The sequence below is a fragment of the Hemicordylus capensis genome, chromosome 2 (assembly GCF_027244095.1).
Source record: "Hemicordylus capensis ecotype Gifberg chromosome 2, rHemCap1.1.pri, whole genome shotgun sequence".
In the NCBI taxonomy this organism is placed as follows: Eukaryota; Metazoa; Chordata; class Lepidosauria; order Squamata; family Cordylidae; genus Hemicordylus; species Hemicordylus capensis.
The window spans coordinates 45,699,188-45,713,918 of NC_069658.1; the positions used below are offsets into that span (position 1 = coordinate 45,699,188).

Here is a 14,731-nt window from a genome sequence, read left to right on the forward strand (position 1 = left end):
GGCTACACGGTGACCTGTTTGCCTGCTGTGAAGGTTGTGGATGTCATGCGGCTCTAGATAGGCTGTTAGGCAGTGCTGGGGAGGAGTCAGCTGTCATGGTGCATGTAGGCAACAACGATGTTTGGAAATGCAGTTGGGAGGTCCTGGAAGCCAAATCTAGGCTTCTAGGTAGCATATTGAAGTCCAGAATCCCCAAGGTAGCATTCTCAGAAATGCTACCTGTTCCGTGGGCCAGAGAAACAGGCAGAGCTGAGGGGGCTCAATGCATGGATGAGACGGTGGTCCCAGGAGGAGGGGTTTAGATTTGTTAGGCACTGGGATATATTTTGGGACAAGATGAGCTGGCACAAAAGGGACAGGCTCCACTTGAACCAAGATGGTGCTTAAAATCAAGAGGGCCACAGAGCAGCTTTTAAAATAATGCCTGGGGGATTGCGGACAGGAGCAGGGCAGTATCCAGTTCAACAAATGCCATCCCTTAAGGTGCAAGCATTTAAACAATTCAGATAAAATTCAGCTAGCTGGTCAAAGAGATCAAATGGTCAAAAGAAAGATAGCACACACCAGGTAAGAGATTCAGCATATAGGTGCTTATATGCCAATGCCAGAACCCTCTGAGCCAAGATGAGTGAGCTGGAATGCTTAGTTGCTAATGAAAACATAGATATAGAGGGCATAACAGAAACATGGTGGAACAGTGAGAACCAGTAGGACACTGTTATTCCTGGATATAAACTTTATAGGAAGCACAGGGAGGGGCGAATTACAGATAGCACTGTATGTTAAAAAAAAGAAAGAAAAAGAATCCAACAAGCTAGAAAACCTAGGAAGATTGGAGTCTTCCATAGAAACTCTGCATGTGACAATACAAGGCATGAAAGGAAGTGTGGTACTAGGGACATGCTATTGCTTTCCGGATAAAAATGCTGACAGTGATTGGGAGTTGCAGAAGGAAATCAGGGAGGCGTCAAGGAGAGGCAGGGCTGTAATAATGGGTGACTTCAATTACCCACACATAGACTGGGTAAATTCACATTCAGGTAATGACAAAGAGGACAGATTTCTAGATATGCTGAATGTGCTCTCGGAAACAACCAGAGCCAATGCGACCTTGGATTTAATCCTGAGTTGGGCCCAGGACCTGGTGCGAGATGTCAGTGTCATGGAACCTTTAGGGAACAGTGACCATAGTGTGACCAACTTCAGCATACGTTCGGGGTGAGAATCACCAAGGAAGTCTAACACAGGCACTTCAAATTTCAGCAGAGGAAACTTCTCTAAAATGAGGAGTTCGGTGAAAAGAAAACTGAAAGGGAAAATCAGGAAGGTCACTTCATTCCAGAATGCATGGAGTTTATTTAAAACCACCATATCCAGAAGCCTAGTCAGAATGTATGCCAAAAAGGAGGAAAGGTACCACCAAGTCCAGGAGGATGCTAGCATGGCTAACCAGTAAAGTCAAGGAAGCTATAAAGGGGAAGAAGACTTCATTCAGAAACTGGAAGGCCTGCCCAAATGAAGAGAACAGAAAGTAACACAAACTCTTGCAAAAGAAATGCAAGAGAGGCAAAAAGAGAGTTTGAGGGAAATTTAGTTAAAAGCAACAAAGGGTTGCTTTTACACAACACAAGCTTATTTAAATACATCAGAAGCAGGAAACCGGACATGGAAGTGGTTGGTCAGTTAGATGATGAGCAAGTGAAAGGGATTATTGAGGATATGGAGATAACAGAGAAGCTAAACGGGTTGTCTTCATGGCAGAGATTACTGAGTGTATACCTGTGCCTGAACCAGGCTTTTCCGGGACTCTTTTCAGCTAAAGAGCCGAGTCAGATAAAGGTGATGAGAGATGACATTGCAAATTGGAAAAATTAAAAATTAACAAATTGCCAGGACCAGATAGCATCCACCCTAAAGAACTCAAATGTGAAATTGCTGACCGCCTTGCAAAAATATACAAGTTATCCCCACAATCAGGTTCTGTACCAGAGGACTGGAAAGTAGCCAATGTAACACCAATTTTCAAAAAGGGATCTTGGGGGGATCCAGGAAACTACAGGTAGGTTAACTTAATGTCTGTTCTAGGCAAATTGATGGGAAACATTCTCAAGAATAAAATTGTTCAAAATATAGTGGAACAGGCCCTGCTGAGGAAGAACCAGCATGGCTTCTGCAAAGGTAAATCTTGCCTCACCAACCTTTTGGAGTTCTTTGAGAGTATCAACAGGTGTGTGGATAAAGATGATCCCCTTAAAGTAAAGAGGTTAAATACAGTAGTCATGGGATAAGGGGACAAGTACATGTGTGAACTGGTAACTGGTTGAAGGACAAGAAGCAGAGGATAGGTATAAATGGACAGTTCTCTAAATGGAGGGAAGTAAGAAGTAGGGTCACCCAGGAATCTGTACTAGGACTGGTGCTCTTTAATTATTCATAAATGATCTAGAAGTTGGGATAAGCAGCGAGGTGGACAGATTTGCAGTTGACACTGAACTATTTGGGGTAGTGAAATTCAAAAGAGATTGTGAGGAGCTTCAAAAGGATCTCTCCAAATTGGGGGAGTAGGCAACAAGATGGCAAATGCAGCTCACTGTTAGCAAGTGTAAAATAATGCATTTTGGGGCAAGAAACCCCAGCTTTACATATATGCTGATGGGATCTAAGCTGCCAGTGACTAACCAGGAGAGGGATGTTGGGGTCGTGGTGGACAGCTCAGCTGCCGTGAAAAAGGCCAATAGCATGTTTGGAATCATTAGGAAGGGGATTGAAAATAAAACTGCTAATGTTATAATGCCCTTATACAAAACTATGATGTAGCCACATTTGGAGTACTGCATACGGTTCTGGTCACCATATTTTGACACTGGAGAACTGGAAAAGGTGCAGAAGAGGGCAACCAAGATGACTAGGTGCCTAAAGCACCTTCATTATGAGGCAAAGCTACAAAACCTGGGGCTTTTTGGTTTAGAAAAAAGAGACATTATAGAAGTCTATAAAATCATGCATGGTGTGAAGGAAGTTGATATAAATTTTTCTCCCTCTTGCATAACACTAGAACCAAGGGTCATCCCATGAAACTGATTGCCAAGAAATTTAGGATCAACTGACAATGCGTAATCAACCTATGGAATTTTCTGCCACAAGATGTGGTGACAGCCAACAGCCTAGATGGTGTTAAGAGGGGTTTAGTTAAACATATGTAGGGCAGGTCTTTCAATGGCTTCTAGTCTGAGGGCTATAGGCTACCTCCAGCCTCAGAGGCAAAATGCCTCTTAATAACACTTGCAAGGGAGTAACAGGGAGAGGGCATGCCCTCAGCTTTTGCCTATGGGCTTCCCAGAAGTATCTCGTGGGCCACTGTGTGAAAAATGATGCTGATGGGCCTTTGGCCTGATCGAGCAGGGCTGTTCTTGTGAACAAACTATGAAACTGGCTTCTTCCATATTGTCAATAATTGAAACCCTTCTCTCCCAGGCCAATATAAAACATCAGATCCATGATACATTCTGCTCCGGATGGTGATCTATTTAAAATCTGAACTATTCGCATAGCACTCCTGGAACTCATTGTCAGGAGACAATTCTAAAGAAACTTTATCTATGTGTAGTAAGTTCCAGTTCTTTTAAATTATCTCTCCAGAGCAGGTGCTGACAAATCTGGCCTCCCACTTGTTGTTAAACTACAACTCCCATCATCCCCAGCCATTTGTGGCTGAGGAAGATGGGAGTTCAACAACAGCTGGAGGGCTAAGTTTGTCCACCCTTGTCCTTAAGTCTGTGTTGTGGGGTGTCCAGTATTCCAGTAAAATGGACAACCTAACCTAAGCCATCAACACCAGGAAAGGACATTCTCTCTCAGTGGCGCAGTGAAGCTTGGTGTGTGTGTAAAATTGGAGGAGATGGCTCAGGCCTCAGGATCATTCCATATTTTGTACTATATAAGCACATATAATGAGCAAATCCCGCCGCCCGTAATTCTCATCCTCTTAATTGCATAACAATTAATCAAGAGGCTCTGGGCCACAAGTTGCATAGGAGCCAGCACTGTGATGCAGCTGCTAGAAAAGCTGTTCCCTGTATAGTCTTGGGCTTCTTGCATTAACAGGTGTGCAGATCACAAGAAGTTATAGTTTCGTTCTATTCTGTGTTGGTAGTTTGTATTCTGTTACTCACTGGAAATGCTGTGTCCAGTTCCGGGCACCACATTTCAAGAAGGAGATTGGGATACCAAGTTCAGAGGAAGGCAACAAAGGCCATGAGTGGTCTGGAAACTAGGGATGTGCATGAATGGGTTTGTGCACTTCTGGGAGGCAGGTTTTTTGGGTTTTTTAAAAACCTTTTTAAGGAGCAGGGTCCCCATCCCTGCCCCACCGCTTTCCTTCCGCCAACGTTGTCCCCCAAAACACTGGAGTGGGGATGCTGCATACCTCCTTGCAGCCCCGGTCAGCATCGTACTGGAAGTGGCTGGTGTGGCTGGGGCTGACCGGGCTGCAAGGAGGAGGATGCTGACCGGGCTGCAAAGAGGTACACAGCAACCCCACTCCAGTGTCTTTGGGGACAGCACTGGTGGAGGAAAAGCAGTGGCACAGGGATGGGCACCCTCCCTGCTCCTTAAAGGTAACCCACCCACACCACAGAACGCCGGACTTCCGGACCGGTTCAGCGCTCCAGAAGAGGAGCACCGAACCGGTTCATGCACATCCCTACTGGAAACAAAGTCCTATCAGGAATGATTGAAGAAGCTGGTTTGTTGAGCCTGGAGAAGAACAGATGAAGGAGGGATAAGACAGGCATCTTCAAATATCTGTAGGGTTGTCATATAGGAGGAGGAGTTGGGTTTGTTCTGTGTTGCTCCTGAGGGCAGGTCTAGAACCAATGAGTTGAAATTACAAGGAGGCAGATTTAGGCTAAATCGTTAGGAGAATTATCTAACTACAAGTCTGCCTCATGAAGAGGTGGGTTCTTCTTTGCTAGAGGTTTTCAGATAGTGGCTGGATGCCCATCTGTTAGGGATGCTTGTTGCAGTTTCCTGTAAGGTAGGCCTGCTCAACTTTGGCCCTCCTGCAGGTGTTGGCCTACAGCTACCATAATCTCTGCCCAGTGTTTCCTCTAAGGCCTGCACATGTGCACGTGCTCACAAGTTGTTGTTTTTTAATGGCCACTCAGTTAATTTTAGATCCCGCTCAGGATGACTCCGGAAGGGCCAACGCTGAATGCATGCACACATTAATACTGTTACTATTAATACTATTCATATGGATACATCAGTATTCATATTGATACTGCCGCCCAGAACAAAACTCATCCCACAAACAGATGAAAAAAATTAGAGAGAACACTGTCCCTGGCTATTGGCCACTGTGGGGATTATGGGAGTTGTAGTCTAAAAACAGCTGGGAGGGGCTAAAGTTGAGCAGGCCTGCTATAGGGCTATGATTCAGGATGTCTGAAGCAGAAAAATGTGTGCCACCCTTTCAGAACCACCTGGAGGGGGCTGCTCGCAGTGCATGTCTCCATGTGGTATTGTTCATTTCTGGTGTGGGGGTGTTCCTCTGTGGGAACCAGAGCCCTGTATTGCCCCAATGGCAGCTGGAAAGGCTCATGGGGAGTACTGGGAGCTGTAGTCCTCTTCCTATAGAGCTTTGTGGAGAAAGAGCTTAAAAGAACTATACCTCCCAGTGCTTCCTGAACACGCCTCCCCATCTACTTTCCCAGCTGATGCTAGGGCAGTGCATTTGTTTGTTTGTTTGTTTATTACTTAAATTTATGTATTTATTACATTTATAAACCGCCCCATCCAGAGGCTCTGGGCAGTGTACAACAACTTTTTTAAAAGACATAAAACCCACAATTAAAACAATGCTAAAAGCAATATAAAAACAATTCAAAAATGATTAAAACTATTTAAAAACAATTGAAAGACATTTAAAAACAACAACACTTTACAAGCCTTGGAAGGCCAGGCCAAATAAATAGGTTTTTAGGACTCTCTTAAAGGCCGACAGCAAGCCTCAGCTGCGGATATCTGCCGGGAGTGCATTCCATAGACCAGGAGCAGCTACAGAAAAGCACCAGAAGCTCATAGTACTGTGTGAATTTGCAGGCATAATGCGTGGTCACTTCTGCACAGTTCTGAAAGGGTTGTGCACATTATTCAGCTTCTCATTTTCTGAAGCACGGCCGTAGTTTCCTGTACTGGGCAAGGGGCTGGAACAGAAGACCTCCATGTCCCTCCTAACGCTAAACTTCTATAATTCTATATTTCCAACTCCCTTTTCCCCCCCTTGACACTTGGAAATCGGGTGTTCATTCTAGAGGGCAGTTTAGCTGGTCAGATGGCAACAGAGGAGTGGAACATTATTAGTAATCACTGACTCTGACTGAGGTCACTTCCAAGACAGAAAGCAAGATGGTATGTGCTATTACTAATCTTAGAGTAATAAGATTTTTTGTTGCTTTTGAGTGTAATACAAAGAGATCTAACCATCTAAATACTTTAAGGACAGGTGTCAGAAATGCTTGCCAACCAAAACCTGAGTAATAGTCTGTATTTGGTGTGAAATGCAAAGTGGAGTTCACTTGTAACCGAATGGCAACCTTTTAGTCTTTCATGTTGTCTTGCCAGTTGAGTACATAAGAACATAAGAACAGCCCTGCTGGATCAGGCTCAAGGCCCATCTAGTCCAGCATCTTGTTTCACACAGTGGCCCCCCAGATGCCACTGGAAGCCCACAGGCAGCAGTTGAGGGCATGCCTTCTCTCCTGCTCTTACTCCTCTGCAACTGGGACTCAGAGGCATCCTGCCTTTGAGGCTGGAGGTGGCCCACAGCCCTCCAACTAGTAGCCGTTGATAGACCTCTTCTCCATGAAGATATCCAAACCCTTCTTAAAGCCATCCAGGTTGTTGGCTGTCACCACATCTTGTGCAGATAATTCCACAAGTGGATTATGTGTTATGAGTACAGATGTGTCCTCTGAAATAACTGCTCCTGATCATCTATGCTATGAACCCTACTGCCCATTGAGAACATCAGGAGAGATTCGCCTGCAGTTTTCACTGGCTCTCGTCCGGTGGCTACTCAGGGATGGGCCTTCTCCATTGCTGCCCTGAGGCTTTGGAACGTGTTCCCTGCTGAAATAAGAGCCTCCCCATCTCTGACATTTAAGAAGGCAGTTAAGACACATTTGTTTTCCCAGGCTTTTAATTAGATTTATAGTTTTGAATAGTTTGACATAGTGTTAAATTCTATCTATCTATCTATCTATCTATCTATCTATCTATCTATCTATCTATCCGATTTCTATACCACCCTTCCAAAAATGGCTCAGGGCAGTTTACACATAGAAACAACAAATAAATAAGATGGATCCCTGTCCCCAATGGGCTCACACTCTCCACAGTCTAAAAAGAAATGTAATAGAGACACCAGCAACAATCACTGGAGGTACTGTGCTGGGGGTGGATAGGGCCAGTTACTCATTTAAATTTTATTTAAATGTTCTAACATTTTAAATTTTGTTTTAATTTGTATTGTTTTGTTGTAAAACGCCCAGAGGTGTACGTTTTAGGTAATATACAATTGTGTTGAATGAATAAATGATTTTTTAAAGAAAGAAAAGTCCTAATATCAAATATTGTTTTTAAAACTGGCCTTCCGGCTGGCTTTGCATTTTGTCTGGTGGAATACATTAGAACAGAATGAGAGGAGAAAACAAGTGCTCTATACAGAAGTCTGGGTCACACTAACCTTAACAACTTAGGAGCATCCTGTCTGCTTTGATCATCCAGCCTGTTCTCTAAGGTGGCTTTCTGGGCACTGCTGGATTCACATTTGGCAGCTGGATTCATTTTATTGTAATGGTAAACTATAGTATCTGAGAGATGTGAAACACGTTTGCACTTCAAACACATGTAGCTGCTTCAGTCGGCATTCCCCACTAGGTCTGAAATGCCATCTAGCTCAGCCTCTTGTAACAAACAAAATTTTGCTAAGGGAATGACAGAATCTTGATTTTTTTAAAGGCAAAGATGGGCATAGTGTATATAAAAAGAGCTTACTCTGCAATTTGAATGGCAGATACACATGCCACTGAATCAAAAACTGCAGCAGTCAGTAGTCTTGCCCATTCTCCCATGTTTCAGGTGGGCTGCCTGTGTTTTTTAAAAGCATCTTGTGCATGTTTACCCATGTTTGCATCCATGCTCAATTTTTCTTTTAAAAGTGGAAAACAGCTCTGGGTAGTGTCTTGGTGGCATGGCAGATGCACCCACCCCAGCTTGACTCTATAGAAGAATGCAGGGGCGTAGCAAGGTTGGGGTGGGCCCAGAGACAAGATTTTAAAATGCCCTTCCCTCACTGAAGCTCAGCTCATGAAGTAAAAAAAAACCTTAAATGAGGCTGAATAGTGGTAATAAAAAGCATAGTAAAATTTATTTATTTATAGTTTAGAGAGAGAGAGAGAAATAGAGATATATCCTATGTGCCACAATAGAACATTATCCTAAATTATTTTTTAAAAGGTTTTGTAAATTGTGGATGATGCAAGTCATTTAATGGTACTAAAAAAAGACATGCTGTTCTGGTAGCTCCAGGTCTTAACACCCACATACATTTCGGAGGATGAATACAACTGAAGGAAGCCCGGACAGGTGCACGGCTGGGGGAGTCAGTCATGTAACTTGCCTCTGGGGGGCCCCCAGACAACTCTCTCCCCTTGCCCTATTATAGTCACGCCCCTGGAAGAATGGTGCATTTGGTTTGAGCATAAGGGTGGTTCAAAATCAGGAGAAAAATCTTTAAGCCTATCTTGACCCTTGCTCTGCAAGAGTTCCATTACTAAATCTTCCCTTTGGCTGTCTGATGCACTCTTTAAAATTAAATTATATTGACAAGTTTAATTTATCCTTTAAAAGTGGGGGTAGGGGAGCAGTATAAGCAGTAGCCATAGTTTGTCAAATGGGCTCTGCTTGTTTTGTCTAGTATTAGCCAGTGTTCTTTAAAGAGTGCAGTCTCATGAATATTCTTTGCTCATTTCTTATAGCCTTACGCTTAAATGCAGTGAAATAAATTGCTCTCCATTTTCTTTGTAGCAGCCTTTTAAACACTTAACTTCTTCCCTCCTTCCTGGGCTGAAAGGCTTTTCCCCCTGAGACCAGCTGTAATAACAAATGTGGCTCCATGGATTTTAGCCTGTGAATAATGAGTTAATTTGCTAATTACTGCTTTAGCCCTACTGTTAAGTCTTGGTGTCCTTATTTCCTCTGTCTTCTAAACATTTCCCAGTCTGTTTCTTCTTAATTATAGATAGTGTCATCAGTGTGCATAGCATCATCCATCTTAAAGTGAAGTTACCCAAAGTGGACACAATAATCCAGCTTTATCTTTACTAATGTCAGATACAGTGGAAGTATTTGATACATCTGTTAGCCTGACCCCGGATAGCACTGTGGCTTTTTTAGTGCAAATGGAAACTGGAAACATCAAATGAGCCACACAATTACCCCAGGTTGGTTTATTAGGAGAACAAGAGAGAGTCTACATCAGGTCATGAACATTCACCAAAGTGAGGGTGGTGGAGGAGATGATTTTATTTTGCTCAAAAGCATGTCTGTCTAATCCCACAACAGTAATATTTCAAAAGAAGAAACAAAAGCAAAAGTAATTATGAGGTTGTTCCAAGGATCCCTGTGTCTTGTGGTTTACTACCTGTCACCGGTTAGCAACCACCTCTCTATGCTAGTCAGTACCAAAGGGGCCGCCGTTAGTTGGGATCAGTGTTCCCTCTAATTTTTTTTAATCTGTGTGTGGAATGAGTTTTGTTCTGGGTGGCAGTATCAAGGCAGTGTGCACACACTTGCATGCAGGGTAGGGGCTTCAACCTGAGCAGGATGTAAAATTAAATGAGCGGGCATCAACAAAACTTGTGAGCACGTGCACACCTTAGAGGGGACACTGGTTGGGAGCAAAGTGGGACTGCCACTGAGATGAGGAAATCATCCTGCCTACAGTGAGCCACTGCATGTTTTGCTGACAGGATGTGAGACTTCATGGACATGAGCCCATTGTACCTTCCCTGCATTTCTGAGTTCTGAGCCTAGCTACAAATGTGCAACAGTGACTAGACCAGGGGTATCGTGGAGGGGGGATGTGCAGGGATGGAGTGCTGGTACTTCTTGGCTTCTCTGGCTGTTGGGGTGGGCATGGCCATGAGGGCTGTCACAGAGAGCCCCTGCACCTCTGAATTTGCAACTACATCACTGGACTAGACAGATGCTGCTGTCATTGGGTGGCACCTAGGAATTACTGGGAATAAATCCTATATGGAAGACCCTGGAGTGGGAAACTCTCTCTCTCTCTCTATGGAATGTCTACATATATTCTGTCACCCATGGGATTATAATAGATAACTTGACTATTTTGACAGAGGCAGCCCAAAGTATTGCAGCACCTGAGATGAGGCATAAATGCTGCTTGTTCCATGCCGCTAGTGGGGGCCAGCCAGAGGCGTAACTAGGGAAAACGGCGCCCGGGGCAAGCACTGAAATTGCGCCCCCCCGCCGCCCCCCCGCCGCGCCCCCAACATACATCTGACTGACACACGTTTCAGAAAACCTTTATTTTAAAATTTTAAAAAATTACAAAAATTACCAAAAATTTCAAAATGCAATAAATAACCAAAAATGCAATAAATAACCAAAAATGCTGCTATTGTTTTTTGAGAGAAAATAGTATTTATTTTTTGTATTTCAATTTATTTATTTTTACATTCTATATCCCATTCTCCCTCCAAGTAGCCCAGAGTGGTGCACTACATACTTAGGTTTTTCCTCACAACAACCCTGTGAAGTTGGCTTGTATCTCAAACATCAGAATTATGATGCAATGATGATACATACCACATTATGAAGCCAACTGCTGCCAGCGCATTGCTCAAGTGTCAAGCAGCAGCACCGCCGCACAGACCCCAAGTTTCCTCAGCCATCCTCCTCCTCCCCCCACCTAAAATCAAAAGAATGAAAGCTTTTAAAAAAAACCTAACAAACGAAAACAAGCACACACCGTGACCCAGCCAAGGGTCTCTCTCTGAATCTCTCTGTGCCGCCAGCCACAGCTGCCTCTCAGCTGTTTGTCAGTGGAGAGCAGGGGAAGGGGCAGGCTATCTCCTCACTCCCGCCACTGCCTCTTCAAACTGCGGGGTGACCCCAACTCGCCACCTCCCCAGACACCACCTGAGCCCCAACACACCCCACTGTTTCCCTCAAACCCCCCCCCCATAAATTTGAAGAAAAGGTTTTTAAAAACAGTAAACACACACACAGCTCTGTGCTACCCGCGGCTGTTTGTCGGTTGTCGGTGGGGAAATAGCAGGGCACGCTCTCTCGTCACCATCGCCTCTTCAACTAGCATATATGGAAGCTCTGAGCACCCCACCATTTTCCTCAACCCTCCCCCCATAAATTTAAAGCAAACAATGTTTTTTAAAAAGCACATGGCTCAGGCTAGGGGGGAAAGGGCAGGTTTTCTGCCTCCATGGGGGTGGGGAGTTCACCCCCCACCGCCCCTGCCACCACCCCAGACACCTGACTGATGCTGAGACATCATGCCTGGCCCAACTGTTTTTCCTCAACCCTTCCCTCCCCCCCCCCAAGTTTAAATAAAACATTAAAAAGAACAAAAAACAGACACACACCTTGATGCTGCAGCTGCACACTTTATTGTGAAGGCAGTCAGTTTCAGTTTGCAAAAAGCAAGGCTTAGGCTCAGTCTGGTTGGTGGTCTTCTCCTCGCTGGATCCTTCCCGCGCAGCACACTAGAGCAGCCTCGAAACAGAGAGGAGCACAAACGCTCTCATCGCCAGCATGCCGTGCACGTGAGTGATGACGCTGCAAGACTCCAGCGGGGAGATCTCGCACAAGTGCAAGGACTCGGGAGGCCAATCAACCAATCAATGGCAGCAGCAAAACAGGCAGCGGCGGCACCCGCCCGCCTCAGAGCCAAGAGCGTTTGCCGGCTGATTATCTTAAAAGATCTGAAGGGGGGCACGCAGCGATGGGCGGCATTTTGGCAATGGGGGGCGCGGGCGCGAAAGGGACCGCTTGTGGGGGAGGGGGCGCCGACGCGCTCCCTTGACTGCTGCTGCTGAGTCGGAGAAATTTTTATTTTAATTATTTTTTTAAAAAAAATTGGGACCGGCGGGGGTCATGGCGGCGCCCCTCACATGACCCGCAAAGATGGCAACCGGGGCACGTGCCCCTCCTGCCCCCCCTATCGTTACGCCTCTGTGGCCAGCCCCCTTTGGAACAGACCCTTTCAGGCTTTGAAAGTGGTGCGGAGAGTGGAAAGGAGAGGAGGTTGCTAGCAGCCATCTCTTTCCTCCTTGTGCTGCTTGCAAGGAGTGTGAGGAGAGGTGCTGCTTACAGAGCCTGCAAGGGTCAGGTTGGTCACGAAGAGCTCATTTGGTGGTGGCGGCAGCAGCAGGGAACATCTTGCTGCCGTGCTGGCTCGTCAGTCTGCTGCCTGAGGCTACCATCTCACTTTGCCACATGAAGGGACCACCCCTCTCTGATATTTCAGTGTCCCCACATACACACTTGGAGGAGAAGGTAAAGTGAAGGTGCAGCAGGCTTTCCTATAGTATGCCTCATACTTTGGTGCCAAGGCTTCACAGTGCTGACAGATCCTGCCAAGGAACCTGGTTTTACCTTTGTTTCATGTATGCAAGCTAGAAAGCACAACCCTATTTCAGCAAGTTGTTCCAGCTGCTTCTCCGTCTGGGATAGTCTTTGTACTAAAAATTAGTAGTAACTTCTTTTAAAGAGATGGAACTAATTGACAAACTAAACATGAAATCACTGGGGTCAGATAGCATTTCCTTGAGTTACACCTGAAGTGTAAATCCTTAAAACAGAAAATTGCTGGCCTCCTTAGATCAGGGCTGTACACCATCAACCCTCCAGCTGTTGTTTTGACTATAGTTTTCCATCATCCCCAGCCACAGTAGCCAGTAGTCTGGAGCAATGGGAATTGTAGTCCAATAACAGGACTTGGAGGGCCAAAGTTATGTAGCCCTGATCCAAGAGATCAGCAAGTTTCTAACAGCTGGAGGGCTGAAGTTGTGCAGTCCTGTGTTAGATGAAACATGCCCCTGACCACCAGGGGCGGATTAATCTTTTTGCTACCTGTAGGCAAAAAAGATTTGCTGCCCCCTGGCTTGAGGGCTAGGGGTGGGGCAAGTTACATCTGTTTATAAACTTTTTTGTCGCTGCTGTACGGATGGGATGGTACCAAAAACAGTGGGCAGTTGGCGGGGTGCAGGCACTCAAGGTGAGGGGAGACCAAGGCGGGGGGAGGTGGCAGCAAGAGCTCCTTCCCTGAGCCCACCTGCCGCCCAAATGACAGGTTGGGCCATTTTTGGCCCATTTAGGGGCTCTCTGCACACAAGCACAGAGGAGACCAATGGAAGGAGAGCTGGTCTTGTGGTAGCAAGCACAACTTGTCCCCTTAGCTAAGCAGGGTCTGCCCTGGTTGCATATGAATGGGAGACTTGATGTGTGAGCACTGGAAGATGGAGCCGCTCTGGGAAGAGCAGAAGGTTCCAAGTTCCCTCTCTGGCTTCTCCAAGACAGGGCTGAGAGAGAGATTCCTGCCTGCAACCTTGGAGAAGCCGCTGCCAGTCTGTGAAGACAACACTGAGCTAGATAGACCAATGGTCTGATTCAGTATATGGCAGCTCCCTATGTTCCTAAGCACAGAGTCCTGAAATGGGCTGAAAACAGCCTGACCTGTCATTTGGGCGGCAGGCAGGCTAAGGGAAGGAATTCTTGCTGCCATCGCCACCTCCCCCAACCTTGGTCTCCCCTCACCTTGAGTGCCCACACCCCGCTGGCCGCCCACTGTCTTTGGTTTCATCCCTACTGCACAGCGGTGATTGAAAAAAACGTTGTTTAAAAAAAAAAGATTTAACTTGCCCCATCCCCCGAATTTGCCGCCTCCCATAATTTGCTGCCATAGGCAAGTGACTATCTTGCCTATGCGTTAATCCGCCCCTGCTGACCAGTAAAATGTCCAAGGGTTTGGGAGGTGACTAATATAATACAATTTAAATAAAACTTTGCAGGACCAGTAAACCATAGATGTGTCTGCCTAATTCCTCTCCTCTTATAATGGAAGACAACAATAGTAAGTGTTCAAATTGTAAAGGACACTTGCAGTTGGATTTGGTACCAAAGTATTAGTGTATAGTTAATACGATACTAGTAACAGGATAAGGAAAATACTCAATATTTTAAAGGATGATTTGAATGGATGAGAATTAGTACCATTAATGGTGTTATAATACCCTTTGGAATGTACAAAGTGATAGAAGTCATTTATTTTCACAGCAGCCCTGTGAAGGGTGCAGGAGTCAGTGCTATAGGTCACCCCATGAACATTGTAGTTGAACAGGATTGAAGCTAAGTGGGTAGTTCCTGCATGCAACGCTTTGGTTGATATCTCATTGCTCAACTTTAAACTATTGTCAGCCATAGTGGGTGAAATATATCTTGGAGAAGTATAGTGATTGCATAGATATTGGGCTTTTTGGAAGTTATGTCAGATGGGATTAATCAGCAATTGCTTGTTTACATCATTACTTAATGTTGTAGTCACTGAGTGTTGATTTGTATATGTAAACATGGCCTGGGTCTCTTGCATTTCAAACCAATTATGTTCTACTACATTATACTGTAT

At 45.2% G+C, this 14,731-nt stretch overlaps 1 protein-coding gene across 2 annotated transcripts in view; it reads left to right on the forward strand.

The window, feature by feature from the left end:
- HOMER1 (homer scaffold protein 1) overlaps window positions 1–14,731 on the forward strand; it is a 137,024-nt gene that overhangs the window by 34,394 nt on the left and 87,899 nt on the right. The window lies entirely within an intron of this gene.